This window comes from Rhipicephalus microplus, chromosome 8, assembly GCF_043290135.1.
Source record: "Rhipicephalus microplus isolate Deutch F79 chromosome 8, USDA_Rmic, whole genome shotgun sequence".
Taxonomy (NCBI): domain Eukaryota; kingdom Metazoa; phylum Arthropoda; class Arachnida; order Ixodida; family Ixodidae; genus Rhipicephalus; species Rhipicephalus microplus.
The window spans coordinates 65,167,537-65,190,477 of record NC_134707.1 but is presented as its reverse complement, the minus strand read 5'-3'; positions in this window follow the sequence as shown (position 1 = coordinate 65,190,477).

The following is a 22,941-nucleotide window of genomic DNA, read 5'->3' as shown; positions in this document are numbered from 1 at the left end:
ATCAGCCCATGGGAAGTGCATGATAAGCATAGTCCCAGAATATCCCCTTTTTGGAAGAGGAGCTTCGAAGTACACCATCAAATTTAAGTGGGAACGAAGTGCTTTTGCAAAGTTTTACCCGGTCTCTGCATGGATCTGAACCCACAATTGAAAGTGTTTCAGAACACCAATGCTTCAGTAAAGCACGTTAAATAACCACAGACGGTCCTAAATTCTGCAGGCCTCAACTAAGGTGTCTCTTTAATCGGTTCATGGTTTTGCGACGTTATTGCAGTATAATACATCCAATGCTGATTCTTAGTCTTACCTCTTTGCGCATTATTTCTCTTGGCAGTATATACCACGTAGCCAATGTTCCCATTTTGTAACAATGTTTTGACATTGACTATCATGCATAAAATGATTTCCTCCCTCTACGTGGATTCACCCCTTTATATTTCAGAGTGTGCCTCGGTGCCTTGAAGGCTTTTCAAAAGCACTGCCTTTACTACCTCTATGTCACACCTATGGCCAAGCGGCAGAGAGGAAAAACGGGGGTGTGTTCCACGCAAAAACTGAAATTAGTTTCGATAGTCTAGCATACGTAGAAGGCTGCTCGTTTTCAAACTTTAATTGCTCACTCATGTGCAGTAACATTCTTGTGAAATACTAATGCGATTCCAAAAATCTGGCAGTGCTTTTTCTGCAAGAATACTTCACACACGCGAACACTGGCGCGTTAAGCACTCTAAGCTTGTTGAGTTCTTGCTCACCCCTGCACATTCCAGGGAAGGCAGCTTACTGTGGCATAATCACAACTTGATTTGAGCTGTACAGCGTACAAAGTGAAAGGGATAAACGACAAAACGGAAAGCCAGGGACATGGTCTGATCGACAAAAAAAGTGTTTTTAAATGCAAAACATTTCTTAGCGAACTTCGGCGACTTTTATCTATCTATAGCTGCATATGACTTATAGATCTCCTGGCCGTTTCGATAATGGGGTCTATACCGAAATTGGTGTCCCATAGCATGACGGTAGGACGAACATAAATCACTGTTCATAACATAAAAACCATATCTGTCATTAATATCATGGTCACATGTCATGGTCTTGCTGCCCTTGCGGTGGTTTCGTTTACATGACATATTGTAAGACTAGTATGGTAAGACATGGCTGCATGGCTAACATAAATGACAAGCCATCACGTGGAAATTATGACATGCATGTCATTTAAGTCATGACTACACACGACGCTCATGGTGTGCTCGCGGCCGTTTCGCTAGCAGTGCATATACCAAGTTTGGCATTACGTGATGTGAATGGATGACAAAGATGCGACTGGTGCAAACATGACAATCATGACAATCATGTAGCGTATGAATATGACTACATGACCGCTCATGAGTCATCATGCGGTCTCGGCTGTTTCGCTAGCTTCACATGCACCAAATTTGGTATTACGTGACGTGAATAGCAGACGAAGATAAATGATACGTCCAAACATAGAACCATGACATTCGTGTCGTGTAAGAACATGAGTATAAATGCCACGCTCATGATGCGCTCGTGACCGTTTTGTTAGGTTCACATATACAAAATTTGGTATTACTTGCCGCGACCGGACGACGCGAACCTATACGACTGGTGCTAACATGAAAATCATGGCATGCGTCCCGTGTAAGAACTTGAGTACATGCCACGCTCGTGGTGCTCTCGTGGCGGTTTCACTAGCTTCACATATACCAAATCTGTTATTACGTAACTTGAATGGGTGACGAAGGTGAGTGACACGTCCAAACATGATAATCATAATATGCGTGTCATGTAAAATATGACTACATGCGACCTTCATAGCGCACTCGCGGCCGTTTGACTAGCTTCACATATACCAAATTTGGCATTACGCGACGTGAATAGGCGACGGAAGTAGACGTCAGTCGAAGCATGGTATTCATGACATACGTGAAATGTAAAACATTGCTGCATGCTACACTCACAGCACGCAGGCTGCTGTTTCGCTAGCTTCACATATACCAAATTTGGTACTCCGTTACTTCAATGGACGACGAACACAAATACCGGGCGCAAACATGAGACTGATGACATGGAAGCCATGTACGGCAAAAAATATCAACCTTATTCATTCGTGCTTCGCTTATCACTGATTCTCACTGTACGTGGAATCTGCCAATTTTTTTTTTCGCCCGCTATCCTGTTGTGCAAGCATCTTTTAGAAAATACACTCCCTCAAGCATTTTTAGTATACATCTTGAGTTGTCATTTCAGCGAGCTGACGGCTTCCTCTCTTTGTCACCACATAGCGCCACGTCACACCAAACTCGACGCTAAAAAAGTAGGAGCTTTTGGGATTGTTTCTGCAGGAAATGCAGAAAGTTAGTAGATTCCTGTACGTATCACTCAATCAGCAGAAAAACGTAAAAATGAGTAGATCTACTAATAAATCAGCAGCTGTGGCAACACTGTGTTACAGGATAGGTGCGTAAATGTGTTGTCAAAAGCTACTTACAACTAAGAGACGTAATGTGCTCAAATTTTTCAACATAGAAAATTGAGTGTCTCCGACGCAACGGCCGGTTGCTGGGACATATTAGACCAGTTGTTGAGCATAAATATGCTTGCGTTTATCATATTGACGGGTCTAATATCTGTGATGTCGCCTCAAGCTACCAAATAACGTGTGAAGGATCCTAAAGAGAGGCAAAAGAAGATGCAACACCGTTTAACGAGTGACTAACAATCAGGCCTCACTTGGCACCACGCTGACAGCAAACACCACTGTTCAATCAACTTGCAAAGTGGCTAGCTGGCTGTCGAGGTGAAGACATGCCACCTCCGTTTACTCACAACAAATCCAGCAAAATGTAGCCGGGCGTTCCCCAAATTACAGCTACAACATAACCTACTGCGCTTGGAGAATAGCCCACTCCATCACAATCATCGTACTTCGCGGCGGTCAGTTCCGTTTTCTCAACATGTACACGCACAAATTGCCGAACCTTTTTTGCCTAATGCCTAGATACATTGAAGGCTTTTTCATTGATTTATTTCATTTTAAACTGCTTTTGAAAGTATGTGTGGTGTGAAATGAACAAGTCGGAAATGCTGTGCGCGTATGCTTCAGAAACTGGAATAAAAAGCATTAGATACAAAGAGGTCGAGGGACAAGGGTGTCGATGAATTAGCAGAGTACACGCGCTATCTACGTACAAGCGCAAGTGACCACACAAAAAAAAATTCAAGCACAAAGTTCCGCCATTTTCCAAACTGGAAACGCACCGGATGTTAGGGACATCGCGTCAAGATACCGACACCAATCATGTTTCTCGACAAGTGATGTGTGGCGGACTGCACTCCCCTGTTTCTCGTGTCTCGGCGAAAACCGAACTCTCTTTCTAAACTATTCCGAGAACAAGGATCATGCTCCTCCGGGGCGCGCACTCTCTGGGAGCCAGACGAGACAAATCGAAATGACCCGCGCGGGCGTTGTAATGCAGAGAATAAGGAGGGTGCCCAACAGCCGGCAACAGGTAACCACGACGCTGCTTCAGCGGCAGACTGACCTGGGCTGTGCCTCAGCGGGAGCGGAAATGTCTTTTGAACGCGGGTGGTGCCGCCCGGTGTCACCGAAAGTGGCATCACTGGCTCACTCTCCCCCTCACTCTCCCCAATCGGACCCCCCTCTTGCCGGAGGGCCCCAGGACTGGAGCTGCGTCGCGTCGTTGCGATAGCTGGATAACTGATAGGTGAACAATTCGGTTTGGATCTGTAATTGCGGCAGGGCAGTGGTAGGCAACGAAAACACAAAGAACAAGACATTGATTGATTGATATCTGGGGTTTAACGTCCCAAAATCACCATATGATTGTGAGAGACGCCGTAGTGGAGGGCTCCGGAAATTTAGACCACCTCAAAGAACAAGACAAGGCATGCGCTGTACTCTGAACTGAAGTATCTTGTTGTTGAAAAAAGTTCAAAGCTTGGCCCCAAATGTGAAGCAATAAATGAGATAGTAACAAATTGGAAGGTCACACGCAGAATGGCAAGCAGATAGAAACGTGTCCCGCGTTTCTGATGCACAAATGACCCGCGAAACGCACTCACAGGTGCATACGAATGCGAATAAGCATCTTAGTTGTTTCTTCGTTGTGTCTGAAAAGCGTGCCATTTTTGCAAACGGAGACTGTGCAACGATGACAGTGACATTTGTGCGCCCGGTAACTACAACAGCATCGTACCGGTGAAAGCCCAGCGCCAGCGAAGACATACGATTGTCCCTACCGCGAGATAAGCGCACGCGTGAGCATCCACCCTGTCCCTCTCCGCGGGGCGAAGTACGCGTGCGAGACAAGAGAGCGCGCCGCTGCGTCGTGATGATGTGGCGACGCGCGCTCATTGCGCCATCTTGCTATAAGGCTGAAAACTCGATAGTTCCCTCCGAGATGCCCATCCCCAGCGCTAAGTGGTAGATATATATAGCTTGCTGTTTGAACGTTGAGTGGCTAACACCTCGCAGTGAGCTGTGAGCTCACACCAGCTGTGAGCTCACAGCTGGTAATTTTTTCATCCACTTTTCTTTCTTCTTTCTTCTTATCTACATTCCATTTGTTCTAATAACTTCCCCTGTACATTCCTTGGCATTACTGTCTGTTATATATCATTAATATTGTGTTAAAACAAGGAAATACGAGCCCTTAGGTATACACTTCTCTCCCTTATATATATATATATATATATATATATATATATATATATATATATATATATATATATATATATACTTACGGCATTGTAGCAACGCAGCAAGTCAGTCAATGCGGCATAAAATCAGTCCCTATGCTACGTACGGGTCGATCCGTTGGTTCTCTTGTCACATCGTTAGAATGGTGTGAACAGATATTGTCATTAAAATCTGGTTTGCAGATGCACTAGAGACACTGATTGTCAAAATTTCAGCATGTGGTTAATCAGAAGCAGAGCGAGCGTCAATGCTTTTGTAGCCTTATGTTAATGCACCGTCCGACATTTGCGACAAACGCTTTTCTACGTCACAAAGGCATTCATATGGTGATTTCAGGACCTTAACCTCACATAACAAAGGTACCACACACAAATCAACTCGCAGAAGCTGCGGGTCAGTTTGCGCTTGCAGCCGCCATGTCTCCTGCTTTGCGAACGTCGTGGTGTGCGACAAGACATGAAACTCACGATAAGATTACAGCTTTTGAAGAAATTGAATGTTTGTGTCTGCGACACTTGGTTGCTTCTAGGCCGTACCTATTTCCCTGTGTTACTTGTCGCTTTTCCTGAAGGCTGTGCGTGCCCGCAACATTGTTTCCGGCAGTGCGAATTTGATGCCGCGTGGCTGAGCCTGTCGTAGCGGACATTGACCACAACTCGTTCACAGTCAGATCCCCAGCCATTATATGAACGACCACCAGTCGGGTCAAGAAGATACTAGCAAACACCTTTTTTTGTTTACGGAAGCAGAGCTTATTGACAGATCACATTTCCCTATGTTTCGGGAACTTTGCTGTGTGATTCACCCAGTTCTTCCCTGGAATTTCAGGAAGATCGCATGGTTTAATATAAAATTTCAAGCTACACCCTGAGAGATAAAGAATCGAAACCATAAAGATGTTTGCTGTTCTTTCACTTTTTTTATCGTGTTTGTATTCATAAACACTTGGATAGGGTCTACACCAGCCGAACGTCTTTAGCAATAAATTCTCGCTGTGTCCATTCAACCAAGTTCACAGTTATTTAGTTACCTTCCAACAAGAGAAAATAGATCGATCTAGCAGCATGCAGCCATTTTGTATTCGTTTTTTCCACTCTGAGTGTGACACCATGAGTACCCCACCTTCTCCGCTTCGACTCTCGCCACCGCGACACTGCCGTTCCAGTGCTTAAATGTGACTTCAGCAGAGATCGTTGACGTCGTTACTGCCGCTCCGCTTCTTCCTTCAGAGCCACCGTAGATCTTCGTTTCTCCTCTACGAGCCTCACCGCATGGTCCCATCAAGAAGGACCCTCCTTGCCCCATTCTTGTCGGAGACTCTCGTTCTCTCACTCTCGCCCATTTGCTACCGCTTGTCATTGCTTTCTGCGAGTAAAATGCAAGAAAAAAGGGGAAGATGGTTCAGTCGTTCGTCTCTAGTGATCCGTCATCCCGTACGGTGACAAGGCACTAACCACCACCACCACGGAGTTCTTCGCCAGTCCCTCTCGTTCGCTTTCTCGACAAGTGCGGTTGTCGCACGTCGTGGAGAGAACCGCGGAAACTCCCAAGAAAATGAGGGTGGCGTCATTCCCGAGGGGCAAAAAAAAAAAAGCCGCTGCGTTCATTTTCTCGCCGCGTCTCGCGCCTATTCAGAGCTAAGAGCACAAGCGGAAGATGAAGAACGGTCCCCACCGTGGGCTTCCTTGGCGATTTCACCGCGACCATCCCATTAGCTAGGTCTTCACGCTCGCGTTCTCTCAGTCCCGTTTCTCCAAACTTATGATTGTTACTATTTTTATTCATCGCTTCCTTCTAGTTGTGATTTCAACGCCCTGCAGCAACGCACACGCCCGTTCTCGGAGTTGGGACAGTCTTCTGTTTTTCATATATGTCTGACCCACCCTTACCCGCATCACATTTTTTTAGTGTTCCGGCGGGCGGTGATGTAATCTCCACTCATTTCATTTAGTGGGCCTAAAACAATCACCACAAGGAGTAATTGCGCCGTCGTAAGTTATGAATTGTGTTGAGTAAATTGGGAAGTGTTTTTAGTAAAGAGAGCACTGCTACTTCAACTAACCGCCTCTGATGGGCGCCTGGCATAAACACCTGTCAATAGCACAACAGACGAAATAAAAGATTCACTTAGTCCAAGTAATTTCGTAATTCATCAATTAAAACTCTAAGATTCTTGTGTAATATAATCTACACCTAATCTACACCTAATATAAACTACACCTACTATAATCTACACTTAATATAATCTACACCTAATAAAATTCATGTACTACTAAATGTGACATAGCTACTCGCCTTTTTCTTGCTTTTTTAATTCCGTAGTTCATTTTGTCAATATTTATCGCGTTTTTTCAAAATGTTTAAAAATGTTCTGAGCAGTTTTTTTGTTGTACTTATGATTGATAAAATTTGACTATCTTTACTTTATATAACATCTATTTCTTTCACTTATTCCTCGTCGTTCACAAAATTGCAATTTAGTTCTACATATTTAAAACATTTTTTGACAGGAGGTCTCCTTTCCGCCAAGTGCTCTGAGACCTCCTTCTGTATAATTACGTGCGCATGTATGTTTTGTGAAAAACTAAATAAACGGAAACTGAAACACTCTTTTTATAAATATCCTTAAAGTTCAATGCAAGTCAAAGTACGGCTACTGCCTCTATCCACCTCTGATGGGGTGTTCACATCCACCTCTTCACCACAGACCTGGCTTTTGAAAGAAACCCAGCAAGATGTCCTTTTTATTCTTGTTAACATAATATATATATATATATATATATATATATATATATATATATATATATATATATATATATATATATATATATATATATATATATATATATATATATATATATATATATGCCCGTCTTAACATCGACATCGCAGAATTCTGAGAAAGAACACTCTCTATGAACGCACGAGAAACACACCTTTCAAATACACGAAGAAGATTTTATATACATAGCCAGCAGCGAAATACAAAAGCGCATCATTTTTGCCTTTATACTGTTGCTGTCTGTCAGTTAATACTAAGGCAATGTTGGATCAATTTTAAAACAATAAAAAATGGCAACGTATCCACGGAGTGAATGATGGAGAGTGGGGCGCAGCATCCGTCCGTTCATTCATTCTTGCTTCCGTCCGTCCATGCGTCCGTCTGTGTGACCGTCCGTGCGTGCATCTGTTCGTGCGTCCGCACGCCCATCTGTGCGTCCATCCCTGCTTTCATCCATGCATCCGCCCCTGCGTCCGTCCATGCGTCCATCCATCGGTGCAGCCATCCGTGAGTCCGTCCATGCATTTCTCTGTGTGTCCGTTTGTCCATCTATTCAACACTCCAAGTACCACCATCTCGCATCTTTTCATCATATATTCCGCATATGCACCGACATCCAGCGGACACTCCAAGGACTAAACGAGAGGTGGCACACGCACATTTTTTTTACGGCTTGCGCTTCGTGTCTACTTCTCACCTCTAACCACCTCCAGTTCATGGTATATACTAGTTCACTGTAGTCATGGCACTGCGGCCCAACGATCACTAAACCTTTCCAAAAACAAGGAGATTATAGTCAAGAGTCCGACGGAATCCCGTCTGGTCGGGGACAAACATAGTGCAATATAACAAAAACGCCAACCAAGGTGAAATACACACAACTTAAAAATACGTTTCGGCTCCTCACACGGGAGCCTCGTTCACAGTCATGAACAGGGCTCCCGTGTGGGGAGCCGAAACGTCTTTTTATGTTTTGTGTATTTCACCTTGGTCGGCGTTTTTTTTTTTTTTTTGTTATATTGCACAAGGAGATTATGCCCAGCGAGTATAACGTAGCAGCCCTTTCTTGTCAGCTAGTGCTCAATGTACATGCCAATGGCTGCTAAGGTAGAATGAGAGACAGGAGAATTCGGCTTTTAGTTAACGCGCACGCTGCGAATTTTTTTATTGTTCAACAACGCACAGAAGAAATCTCTCACCGGCACCACCTTGGATGTCAAAATGTAAGACTGGTTACACACTACGACTACTAAGACGACTACGAGGAACGAACGGGGGCCGCTATAAGGAGCTTCGCCCCTAAAAGTATGCTGACAAATCATATCAGGCCACAAAAGCCACCATTACTCATTCAAGGCGTCACATTGCTTGTTTAATCATGGCATGCTTTCCTACATTGTCAAACCTTCCAACCAATGCACAAGCCCCGGCATGCCCTCACAACGGCGTCACCTATGCCCATCTGAAAGAAAACAAAACAGGCTTTTCATTTTAAATATCACTGAGCAAAATGCCCACCAGCTTAGAAAACGTTGGTATTGTCGCTCTGAAAGCACTGGGCTGCGTCCAGCCATTATTTGGGGCTGAGAGGAAAGAGTTGTGGCAATAACTAGCGTTATTAAGCAATGCAACAAACGTCTTCCGAGACTTCAACTCTTTGGCTCCAGAAAAAAATTCAGGTGTTCTAACGTTATAAACCGTGCCAGACACGTATGAATGAGTGGAACACCTTAAGAATCTCCCGAGTGAAAGCAAGGACGTTCATACGCTTGACGCGTTCTACACAGCGCTGAAAATAGGCAACGCAGTGTTTAATGTGCAGGCGAACCGGTTTGACTCACTGCCCTTCTGTAGTTGAGTACGAAGCACTCGAATTCGTCAAACACTTTGTGTAAACATACAGGTTTTTCTTCTTGTAAGCAAGGGCGTTCTCATTACTCTGACGGCCTGCCATAGGTATAATCTATTCTTTGCAACACCGACATGCAAAGCGGGCGTCACAACCAATGGCCCTGTAGATCCAAAATATTGTCGAGTGTTGCTTGACGCCACCAATATGCCATCTCCTTGCGTAGAGCGCTAAACCACTATTTCGTACACAGTATGCAAAAGTTTGCTCAAAACAGAAACTGCTTTGTAGAGATGTGGTGTTACTTAAGATTGAATAAAATACATTATACGTCTAGCTATGAAGCGAGCTTACAACATGGAATCACTACCGTGTCGTACGTGGAAGACAAGCCAGATGGGATCTCTGAGATATATGACGTGTCTATGGCGCATTTTCTTCGCGGTTGTATAGAATATGGCCGCAAGCAGGCATAATCCTTGCGGTGGGATTACACACTTGACCTACTTGTCAGCGGGGCGCCAATATACGCCGTGACAGGGCCATTGAATATGTTTCAGAGAAGAAAAAGGAAACAAACCTTACACGATGTGTCCTTTAGCACACCACCAGGCACAACTCGGGGAAGTGGCCCAGCTTCATACGCCGTGGTCAAGGTTCCTCTACACCGAGACAAAGATGAAGAATGACCAGACGCGCAGAACAAATTGTACAGCCGGTGGGCGCTACCGTTAGCCAAATAAAAAGCCACAAAGGTCCGAATCGGCGTGACATCCATTCGTTACGTAAGACCGCTTCTCTATTGCCCAGACATCGAAAAGTGCGTGGAGGCATGAGACAAGCGCTCGTAAGAGTCCTTGAAGCAAAAATATCTCTCCTCAAACAAGAGAAGAAAGAAAGAGAAATGAGCAAGCAGCCATAGGGGATAGGAAGCACCGAGACTGGAGGTTGGAGGAGAGGCCGGTATACACAGCAGAGGACAAATCCGCTGCAGGTCAGCGGCGCGCGATGCCAGGGAAGTTTAAGGTCGGGGTCAAACGCATTCTTTACTTCCGAAGACACTCCCCTCCCTTCTCTGGGGCTCGAACGGTTCTCGCCGGCTCGACATGAGCCTGCTGAGCTGCCTCCCCGCGGTGGTTTCGTCGTGACGCCCCAAGACGGAGGTGACTTGGTCGCGCGGCGCAGACTGACAGGGTGACGTTCCGTAAATCAAGAGGCCGTTAACTCTCCGGGCATTTCCCTTTGTATTCTCTGTGTATGCTTTTGCGCCTTTTTTAAAGATGATAGTCTTTGTTGCAATACTTCAACGCAGAAATTTCGGTCTGTCTGCCTGTCGCACGATTCAGCCACTCTGTGAAAGTTTCAGCCCTCTGCTCAACGCCCAGCCATCTTCATCTGGTGACTCCGTTCATACTTGTGAACATGTCGATCGAAAAGCAAACATTACGCGTATCTGAAGCGCAACATCGATCAATACAGAAGTATTAGGTGGTGTATTTTTTTACTAGAAAATGCATACATACGCAATTCTAAAGAACTTAGTAGTTCTTACGCTTCGCTGAAAATGCGATGCTATGCACAAATAAACGGCTATTTTTTACGCTTTGCTACGACGTTGCGGTGCTGCCACCTACAAGTCGCTTTGCATTTCACACAAACTTTTCTTTTCCAACATTACTGTCAGATCGCACCCGCATGTCACGCAGCGTCTCCAGACCGAAGACTATCGTCTTTCGACGACCTTTGCAGTGAAGCATGTTCATAAGTGGTAGATTTTACTTCTGCTCTACTCACGCTAGTCGAACTTGCGATAACTTCCCCCAGCTCTCTTTCTCGCCGAACAAGCTCAAGTTGTGTCTTTGATTCCAAAGAAACCAGAAGTAAATGAAATGGAGCACGATGCACGGGTGAGGGTTGGAGTTCGGGGTGGGGTAGAAGTTTTGGCTGTGAGCTCCCATGGCGCAGTGAAGATGAAGAATGACCTGATGCTCAAGCTGTGCGCATGACCATCTTGGGGCATGATGGACAGACCGTTAAACCAACGTGCCCCGTTCTTCTTTTTTTCATATGAGTAGTGGTTTTATAAACTAAGGTTGACTACTTCTGTCTCGCGTCTAAAGAGCGAAATAAAACGACTTCCTTGATTCCTTCAGCATCCGTGCACGCCGCTCTGTTTAGCATGTACTGCGTTCTAAACAACGCTTTGTTTCCGGCTGTCTGCATAATGGCAGGGTAAGTATGCAGGAATTCTGTCTTTAGCATGTAGATGGTCCTCGCTATGACAACGGAGTTTGAGTGATGGTAACGGAGGGCCGAACAAGCTAACGGCCGCCTCTTTCCTTTGCCGCTATAACTATAACAAGCAGCACAAGTGCGCAGAGCATACTATGTGCGTAACAACGAGGGAAATGGATAAGTGAGCACGTCAGTCTCACATATCCTTGACCTCTTTTAAACATGTATTGTCGATGCAAATTTTCATAAGCATATTCGAGGTATATAGCGTATAGTATTTTTTTTATTACTGGTGCTATTTTTTTCATTTGCTTCAAAGGAGCTATATTGTTGAAGGCCCGTGTATTGTGCAGTGTAAGTGCACGTCGAAGCGCACCCAATTGTAGACATTTCCGGAGTATATCCTTATTGTGGCACATAAAACAGCAGTTGTTTTCACTATTACTATAACTGTTATTATTTTTGTTGTTACTACTACAACTATTCTTCAATAGGTTGTTTTATTCTTTGATAATAGCACCATTCTTTTAGAAGACATGCCAAAGATGAAGAAGTTCTGAAAGTCCAGTCAGCGCGGTGAATGTCTGCTGCGTCAAACTAGCGCTCAAATGCTTACTCATCCACACCCCTCTGCCAATGACCTTTTAAAGTAGCGACACGCGTTCATTGCAGGCCCAAAGCATGAGTGAATAGAACGGGTTACGCATATCACGCCCCTTGCAGCGCACCGACACCTGCATCGCGCCTGCTTCTATCACCCCGTTGCTCCCCCGTCCGAAATTGGCTCACGATCGGGCGCTCACACGCGCTAATTTGGTCGCGCTCCTGTAAACAACCCCTCACTCACCCTTTGCCGATATATAACAACGCGGCTATAGGTACTCCCCCTTTCCTGCAACGCGCCGTAACTTCTTTTACGCCGCGCCTCTACCACGGAAGCGTCTCCTGAAGAAACGAGAGTCGCTTAATCACGGCTTTGCCGCTGCAATTAACCTCCATTGGCTGCTTTATTATATTCGGCGGAAACTGCGGACTCTATTAGTGTTCTTCCACTCAACCCTCCGAGCTTCGCTCGCAGAAAATGCTCGCCACCCTCTCCAAACTCACTCTCTTTCACCCCACAGACAGTAACCTCCTCTAACCACCTCCAGCACCTCAGCATCACTTCAAGTCACGAACTTCGCACTATATTCTTTTTTTTTTCAGCTTCGCTCCACCCAACTCTGACCTTGTGACTTCTTAAGTGCACCTAAAGGGATCCCACGTTTTACGAATTTCAACTCCGTTGCTGCGGAAGCTGCTTCTCACCCTTGTTTACTTTTTGTTTTATTTCTGATGCGCATTGTGCATGTTCTCGATAACCTTTTCTAGGTGTTGATGCTGCGTCGTCGTAGTGGGAGAGAGCATTAATGAAATTGCGATGAAATTCATGTTAAGCGGTGAGGATCACTGATTTGACATAGCGTCGACACCTAATCAGGCGATGCCACGGGAGTCCACCCTGCGCGCCGTTCAGTATTACGCGTTCAACTCTGGCCTACCTTTATTAGTCCGCATGAATTAATGCGATAACTTATTAGCCATGGCTAATTAACGGTTGGTGCTTCACGACGTGCGAACAGTGTTGCGGAGCACCGCGTTTTAAAAAGGTGCTAAATATGCATACCAAGCTAAGCAGTATTATACGGTTAGTTTTACAGAAGAGCAAAGCTGTTCCCACTTTCAGCGAAAGGTGCGCCTTTGAGCTCTCGAAAAAGAGGCGAAAATAAAAATAATAAAAAAACAACCGGGCCGTCTTTGATCGAGGCCGACTGCTTCTATTCCACCTGATGGGAGTTTTCATCTGTTTAGGAAATGCTTATTCTAAAATAAACAAATACGCCAATTGGACATCCAAGGATGTTTCGGTGCAACAGAATTGTCCGAGTAAGAACATTCGCTCTTCTGCCGATACATCTTGGGCAGTGCGCTAACGCGGCTGCACAATGACCAAAACACGCGATATTTTCAATATCAGTGGTTAGTAAAGGAAGCAAGAGAGAGAGAGAGAGAGAGGAAAAAAGATACTTCAGGAGCGTAAGGTTTCATCGCAACAGAGATTGCTTCTTCACAGGAATTCTTGCCTTCTTGAGTATGCGTCCGCCCTCTCAGTCCATGCCGCGGAATGCGGGAGCGGGATGGCAGTGTCTACACCGCCATTTGGGTGATAGCGATGAACGCGATGGTGAAACTCAAGGAAATAGAGGCCATTAGTGCTAGTGCTGGGCGGTCTTTCGTGACTGTTTATATAAGCTTTTTGAGTAGCCACGTTAGCCTCGTTCTTGCACAGCGTACGTTTGGATGCCTTAGAAAATGGTGCCGGTATTAGCAACCGTCATACAGGAAGCTATTTCCGGCAAGGAGCAATTCTGTAGCAGTGCACGTAGAAAAATTGCTCAGTTTCTATACGCTGCACGTCAAATATCACACCCGAGATCAGTTTCTGAACTCGCGAGGTTTACTGCAGCTTGTTCGTTCACACAAAATACCACGGGCAGTTCATTTTTCGTCTGTTCATGGCAAAACCATCTTCTGCAGCAACGGTACAATTTCGGTCATGGGACCGTCGGTTCAATCTACGACGTCTAGATGACTGTATCTGAAAGCTGTTGCTCAGCTTGGCCAATTCCCACATCTTGCATGAACAAGACACGCGTCGGCAACACCTATTTAGGTGTCTCACTAAGACACCTAAACAGGTCGAGTGAGATCTGTCTTCTATAAACACACCACAATATCAGGAAGAACACATGTAAACATTGTCTCAAATACTTCCTTTGTTCAAGTTGCCATGACAATACCAGACTTGTGACGCTGTAAGTGACGCGACGGCAGAGCAGCAAAATGAATGTAACGTCGTCAAGTTGAAATCTTCCTCAGAAATGAGTAGAAGAGGTTCATAGTAATGAGGCAACGCTTTCAAAAACACAGAAAGAAACAGGCCTTGTCTAATCGCAAATGATGAAAATTCTGCATTTGTCCGAGCGAAGGGAACGAAGGCCCCTCAGTCATGAAGGAGGTAGCCACTGTCACTTTAACCAAAACCGACTGCCGTGAAGTGATGCGGACTGATGCTTTTCAAGCGCTAATGGTGTCAGGAAAGCTCTCCTACGCAGAAGGCCACATATGACCGCCGTTTTCTTGAACCGGTTGACTGGAACGCTTTCTGCAACGAAAGATGAAGCACGAAACGCAGAAATCGTTTTCCATGGAAACGCTCGGACGTGCTCGGACGAGGCCTGCCTGGTATCTTTCTCTATTACCTAGCCGTTACTTTTCTCACACAACGCGCAATCTCGACGGGGTTCGTTCTTTATCTGTCAGCTTCTAAAGATGACAGATCGTCATGCACATTGACATTTCGGGGTTCTTTCTGCGTAAGCTTTTCGCAGAACTAAACGCGAGGTCCCCCAACCAATTCGTAAAATTCTGCACTAATGGGGTGTGCGAGACTTTTTCTGAGTGTGCAAAGCCATTCTAAGACTTACCTTCCTTGCAATATTTGCGCGAGAACGAGGGCACAGGAGCAAGTGCACACTCCTTGTGTCATAGTGTTGCCTTTCTTTACTAGATGATTGTATTGTGTCCAGATCAACACGCAGCACTCCTTAACTCGTAAGCAGCACAAACGAAATGGATTGGTGTGTTGTTTGGCTTACCAGGGTCACAACCTGCTCCAAGTTCCCGGCTTGCTTTAGTTAGAAAAGGCAACCACAAACACTAATATCTTCACTTTTCTTACCTACCACCCACTTTGTTGTGCTTGCGATGTTGAGGCTTACTTTTCATGCCTTGAAGCCTTCAGTTATGCGACCATCTTTATGGTATACAAAGTCCTGCAACGACATTTATGTAATTGTGTATATACTCCTTGATAATGGCTAGCGTTAATTACTCTTCCTCTGTTTACGCGGCTTCAGTTGAAAAGAGCTTTTGAATGTTGTACTTGGCTCATGCAGGAATGGTGGAGTAATAAAGAATTTCACCGATTTTAATACATTTTCTGTATAAAAAAAGATTTGGTATAATCGTACGGGATGGGCTCCTAAATACCTTCAAAAGCACAACAGAAAACACCTTGTTCATGGCATCATCTTTTGCTTTCGGTACACTTTGCCACTCTGATACCATTTATGGAACACGCTTGTCAAGCATAATCATCATCCGCCTGACTACGCCCACTGCTGAACAAATGCCTCTCCAATGTTCCACATAGGAGTGCAAGCTATTTAACCACATATATGTCAAGCAAAGATGTAGCTAAATACAATCTCACAGATTTTTATACTATAGGATAGCCAAGATTACAAAACACTGGCCAATATGAGCCGCCAGATAGCCAACACTTCGTATAGCTAGTTATAAGTGGCCAGTAGTTCAAATTAGTCTTAGTCAAATAATATATTGCAACCTGCAGTTGAGCCTTTAGGCAATGAAATTCAGCACACACAAGTCCGAGATTAAGTGAAGCCCGAGATATCTTCAGTCGAATTCTAGCATGGTCTGTTCCCTAAGAATGCTCGAAACAGGATTGTGTTTTTCTTCAAATGTGCTATTTATCTACATAGGACTATTTTTCGCAACCACGTAGCAGCACGTTGCATCATAAATCAACATTACATTATTCTTACATTCTGACGTGACCTTTATAGCAAGGCGACCATGAAATTCCATCATATAGTCGTCAAAGCCAAACATATATAGCTCCCTTGCGCCGGTATTTGACGTGAACGTCTCCCCGGTGCAGACTGAGAACATCATATATTGGTGTCATCGTTTATCAGCGCGAGATGCCATAAAAGTCACCGGAGCCAAGTTGTATCGAGCCTGCCGGGTGCTCCCCAGCTCAGCTGGAGCCGTTTACAAAGTATCCCGCTATAACTCGGCTCCTGTTTGATTCGGTTTCATGGCCGGCGTCCTTCCATACAAAGAGAATTCATCCGCCAAGGAGCTTGAAGCTATCCCACGCACGGAGAGTCTACAACTGCGTCGCGAGTATCAGTTCGGATCGATTCTTACTGGCGGTTCCTTTTTAGAGATTGCCAGCCGCAAAAGGGCGCCCGCAAGACGTCGCAGATTTGCGACTGCAAACATAGCCACTTCCTTTCCAACGACCCCGACTCCCGTTCCCCGCACACGACCTTACTTCCACTTCTGCACTCACCTTTGTCCCTATCAGTGCACAAAGAACTAGCGACCGAGTTGTAATTTCTTTCGCACTGGAGACGGAGGTAGCGGCAACAATGGGGATTCGGCGCGAACCTCCAAAAGCCAATCGCGGGGCTATCTGTGGGCCGGTAGGGGGTTTTCGACACAACAGCTTAATCCCTATTCAGAGCGTATCAACAAACAAGATCACGGGGAGAGGGGGGCCATAAGCTGGAGATCTCTTTCCATCGGCAAAAGAAGATAGCGACCATCCCCTACGTGCGCCGTTTCAAAGCCCATGAATCCGGCGGCAGCAGCTTCCCAAGCGGTAAACGGCGGAGAAAGGAACCTTTGGACTCGCGATACCAGCCGGCAGATCTGCGCCATGGTCACGAACGGGCAATTCTCCTAAGTTTTTTTTTTTTGAACTCTCAGTGAACAATGCGACTGCAAGCCGGCTTCAACTCGCAAACGCTAGTCGGCCGCCTGGAACCCACGCGGCCATGCACCAGGCATGGCCACTGTGGGTGGTGGCGGTGAGCGGTTTTTGATCTTCTGTGCCACCGATGCGTCCCTTTGTTGTAGCGCCGAACCTCGCTTTTAGCAGGCGCCTGGTTGCATGTCGGAACGCCAGTATACCTACCAGGGCGCCGCCGGCGTCACCCTTTGGCTCCTGTCTCGAGCGGGGCGCGCGCTCGCACGTGACTAGGCATACGCTCAGGCCCTCCTGAGTCGCTGCTGATCGGACATCCGAAACCGAGCAAGGAACCCATCTGTTGCCTTGCTGTTGAACTCTACCCTTTACAGCTATCCGTACTCTGCAGTAGTTTTTCGTTGCGCCGGTTTGACTGCAGGATTGTTCGCTTCCGTTTTTTCTTCCTTTCCTCAACCGACAACTCTAACTCTTCAATGGACAACAGGAGAACACCTTTTGACCGCGAACTAAACGTACAAGGCGCTTACTGGATATTCTTCTTAGTTTTCTGAATCCGGAACTAGAAAAGATACCCCATTTGCTCTTTTCTTTGATGGATAACCTTTTCCCCCTGCCGGTTTTAAGATTCCCCGCACCGATGAAGCTGAGAGCGCGTTATTCCAATGCGTTCAATACCTCAGTCGCTTCTCAGTTTTTCTTCTCTTTCATACTCAAATGTTGCTGCTTATCCGTTTGAGTGTAAGTGAACACGGTTACGCCTTCTTTTTTTTATGCGCCGTAGCACTTCCTGCACGGCCGCAGCCCGTTTGATTGCGTCCAGTCGTAAACGTTAGTGTCGCGTATGAGGGTTAAAGACAAGGAAAGGTCAGGAGTTCTGCAACGTCGCGCCCTGTCTTCGACATATGCCGATACTTCCTCTGATGCATTTTGGATTGAGTTAGAGGCGGCTTCTTATCGATGGCTTCTGCGAGTGTTACGTTTCGCATTAAACCACCTATGGTACTTTAATGGAGCCTGTCTGCCTAGTGGCGTCTATGAGTGCTCGGACTACGTCTTTCGTCGCTGCAGTGCTCGCAAATAACCAGAAGTCTGTTTGCTTTTGCTTTTCATGAAGAACCAGGTTATATACCTCTTAGGAATGCGCTTTTGTTTTTCTAACGTCTTCAAATTGACTCTGAGTGACTTTCAGCTGATTCCATTCACTTTGCATTTCGCGAAGTACAACACGCTGCTGCCAGGGTACAAGAAGGGTTTCACTTGCGAAGCATGACCCAGGATAAGTGATAATCGCCAATTCTATGCTTGTTCTTCCAGATATAAAGTGTGCCTGAAATTCCATGTGATATACATATCGAGCCATATAGTTTTTTTTTCTCTATGTTGCGACGGACTAGTTTATTGGTCAAGTTGCGGGTTTGTCCAGTTGACCGCATCAAGTGCATGAACCCATTGGGTCCTGGAATGGGCTTGATTGTCCGAGCTACAAAGATAGAAACAAGATGAGAAACCTTCAGCGAGATGAAAGAAGCCTAAGTGAGAAGGGCCCGTCTTTGACTGTCCTATAGTACCATAAAACTGTTATCGTTCAACGTACAGAGCAGTGCTCACAATTGTTCCTTTTCATTTTCGAATGGCTTCCCTGAGACCTTACACAAAAGATCTCTATGGGTGCTTCATTTTCTTTTTCCCAGGTGAAGAGTCGTTAAAATACATTCAAGTACACTAAGCTCCAACAAACAGGCACACCAATAAATATCACCCACTGATTGCCCAGTTCAACTACCAGCGCTGCCGCTGGAATGGTCTGCATGTACGTGCTGAGGACTATGATATACTATCAAGATTATTTCTTCAAATACTTTAACGCAGAAATTTCGGTCTGTCAATCTCTCTGTCTGTCTTTCCGCCCGTCTTTCTGTTGAACAATTGAGCCACCTGGTCATTCTTTAAGCACTTACTCACCACCCAGCCATCTCGAACTGGTACTTCTGAATATTGTTGACAAAAACCAAATATTACACATATCTGAGGCGCAAAATTTTTCTATTGTAACATTTGATGGATCACGGCTAAAGGGGCGAGCATATGCTTGGATGAGGCCCTGATTTCTGTACAATCAGTGCTTGACAAGCGAAGTACACAATTAACACATTATCAAGTAACAACATAGTCAGCATAAGTAACTATAGTGAAATAAAAGTTATCAATGGCGAAATCTGCACAAGGAACGAACAGCAACAAGATAAAGCGGCAATGCGCGACATCTTTAAGAATATTTGTAAATTCGTCTTTGATACACTTTTAAAGAAGGTGATTCTTTTAATATATCTAACCGTTATTTGTTTGCATTTATGAGCCAAGGAATTGTGTACCTCAAAAACTGAATTCCACGATTTGTTATGATTTTAGGTAGCTTGTAGTTTATCACACGTCAAACCGAACGCTCTTCTGGTTAACCTCCCTGCCTTTCCTGTTCTTACTTTCTGAATGCGTAGTAGTTTGAAGATAGCTGGAATAAAACAAGCTGTCCAGTTTTGTTTAATTTACACAAACTTAGAAATTGAGAGTTTTTAGAGAGTTTTTTAGAAAAAGGACTTATTAGAACTAACTTATGCTTGATTTTACATAAAGATGTGGTTTCACTGAAAGGGGTGCGCTCAAGAGAACGAACAGCTCGTTTTTCTAAAGCTTCTAGTTTTGTTAAATTAGATTGAGTAGTAGATCCCCAGATCAATAAGTAGTAGTGCAAATGTGACTTAGCTACGGCATGGCATGTAATTGGTTTTAGTTTATTTGAAACTCAAAATCCCACATTCTGCACCACACCAATTTTACAAGATAGTTCATTTTGAAGGTGAGATATGTGGTCACTACACGACAAACGATCTTGAAAAACTACTCCGACAATCCTAATAGCGCTTGTCTTTTCAAGCACTCGGTCTTAGAACCGTGGGTTGAGAGTAGTATTTCAAAAAGAGTATGAATATGTAAGTGTTAGGTAGTGTGCTCTTTAGCTGGAAAATACATAGATACGTAAATCTAAAGATCTTAGAGTTTCATAGGCTGCGCTGAAAATGCGACGCTATGCGCGAAAGACGGCCAGCAAAAGACTGTCGTCTTACGATGACATTTGCAGCAATACACGAAGATACGCGGCCAACGTTCAAGCAGAAGAAAGCAAGTGGAAGAAAATAAAACCGCAAAGCTTGCAGTCTAACCACCGCAACAAAAACTCATCCTAGCATGCAATCTCTAATACTGTATGTGGTATTCATTACCGCCCACACATAATGTTGAACGCGGTATTCATGACCACCCAAACACCCGTGGTCGCGGTATAGAGTACCTATTCCTATTCAGCGCCATAATCATATGGTGGTTTTAACATGTACAATCAATATCTAACACGTATCAATATCTAACACAGTGCTCCCAGTTTAGCGGATAATCAGGGTGCTGATTACAATGCTTTTGTATAACTGTTCACGTATTAGGTACCATTATCTGCTCGTGGTGCAACCTTGTTATAATATGGAAAGGCTGACCACATACATTTATCTTAGGGTCCCACAAGGTGACCGCTACAGTTGTGTCTCTGATGTGACTTTTTAGCATTCATAGTTCCTATATTGAAAAGAGACTCCAAAGGAAATGGCACGCGTTGCAGCGATGCTTCTTAAACGCAAAGGGCCACCAGGCCAACTTCGTTCATTGTGCCATTCTCCATGTTACATGCCGGCAGGCAAAACCACGCGTTGAAAAGAAAGAAGCAAGCCACACAATACTTATGGCAAACCACCTGAGCAAAGTCAAATCGAACGAAACACCACAGAGCGAAGAGAGCACACCACGGGGCAAGCAGAGCGAACCTCAGATCTCACAATAGCTTAGAACACAAATGTTCTAATACTGTGCGTGGTTCGTGACTTCTAAAGACAAAGCGCTGCTAGCATGAGTCAGCGCTTTGCTTTAGCTGACATGGCTACGTTGGCATCCATGGCTTCAAGGATGAATATTACTATAAATAACAAGGCTTACTTTCTTATGTTGTTGGCTATCGTGGTGATACATTCATTTCGCTACTCGGCTACTGACCTGAAAGTAGTGTATTCGAAATGTGACTGCAGTAGTGGCATTTCGACGGATGCGAAATGCTGGAATCTTTTGTGCTGCGCTGTGTCAGGGCACGTCAAAGAGCCGCAGATCGACGAAATTTCCACAACCCGGCACGACGGCGTAACTCGTAATGCCACCGTGGTTCTGCGCGGAAAACCCAGTTATTATATATTTTCTTAAGTTTCGATTATCATAGGGCAAAAAAGGACAACAATTTTCTGCCTAGTCTTGCCTATCATATCTTAAAATCCTAATGATTTCCTAAAACAGTGGTCTACTCGGACCCTCCCTCTAGCCGTCAAACTCTGCAATTGTGCTATCATTACACATTTTCTCGTTTAACTAAGTTAAACTACAAACACTTGGTGTCAGTGTGTGACGCCGGCTACTCCTCTTTCATATCAGTCGACATCGAAAAATATAATGAACAAGAAGAACGCTATACATATACTCACACCCACCGAACACTCATCCACTTCGTCCCAGAATTCTTCAATAAGAACAAGCGTCCCCTCAACAGGAGAGTTCACGAAACAAATAAGTTGACACTGCGTGAATATACACTAACTGCATAAAACTTAGCTAAGATGCTGTAGAGCACGCCATTCAGCTCTTAAAAACTGCAAGAGTTAGGTGCCTGATAACACTTACATGACGCAAGCAACAAGCCGGTTTGGATATTGAGTTTTTTCAATGGTCTCTACGAGGAAGTAATGCACTGTGGGCTTATCTCGTCACGTATAGATTGCGAAAAGTTCCATGCGGAAGTTCGCACTGCTGCGAGTGCACCAGCAGTAGTGCTTCAAGAGGCTGTAAAGTTTGATGTGAATTTAAGGCTAGCACATAAAGCTTTTATTAGCTTGTCTACTTGTTCGCGCATGCGTCTCTAAGATTCACCTGAACACAAACAAGCTAATGAATACTAGACGTGCACAGCTGGGGACGGAAAGAGAAGAATTGTACAAGAGGCTATAGTGCACCGACTATCGAACAGCTAACTGTTTTTAGAAAGCACACCTATAAACTCTTCACAAAAACAACATGACCCTCAAGTTTTGAATAATGGACAGAATCGAAATTGCAAAATCTCAGCAATCTCAGCGTCTGCGCTGGACTTTCATAAAGCTATACTCTCTCTATATATATAGTCACGTGAGAATCAAGGTCATGAGGCGCAAGAACGGAGGGCTTACTAATTTCAGCAGATGCTAAAGTTATCGGATAGTTGTAGCTTGTACAATTGATAGCAACTTCAATATGAATTTAAACATTACAATCAAACTACTCGCCATGGCTACAGGTGAGAGTGATCGTGTCATCTTATGAATAGGGGGTCGATAGTACGAGATCCGACTCACCACCTGTTAGGCATTCCGAGCAGCAGTACCATCTGTCATCATTCCCAGCAGTAGCACCAGGATATAAACGATGAAAACCATCAAAATCACCTTGGACGCTGCGAATTCTGAACGTTATTTGTGAAACAGATGGCATATGGAAGTAAGCAGACATGGCGCCTTTCGTGGCGGCACCGATGGTGCTTCGTCATTTTCATATCATGCACAATGAAAATACGAAGATATAATATACAGATG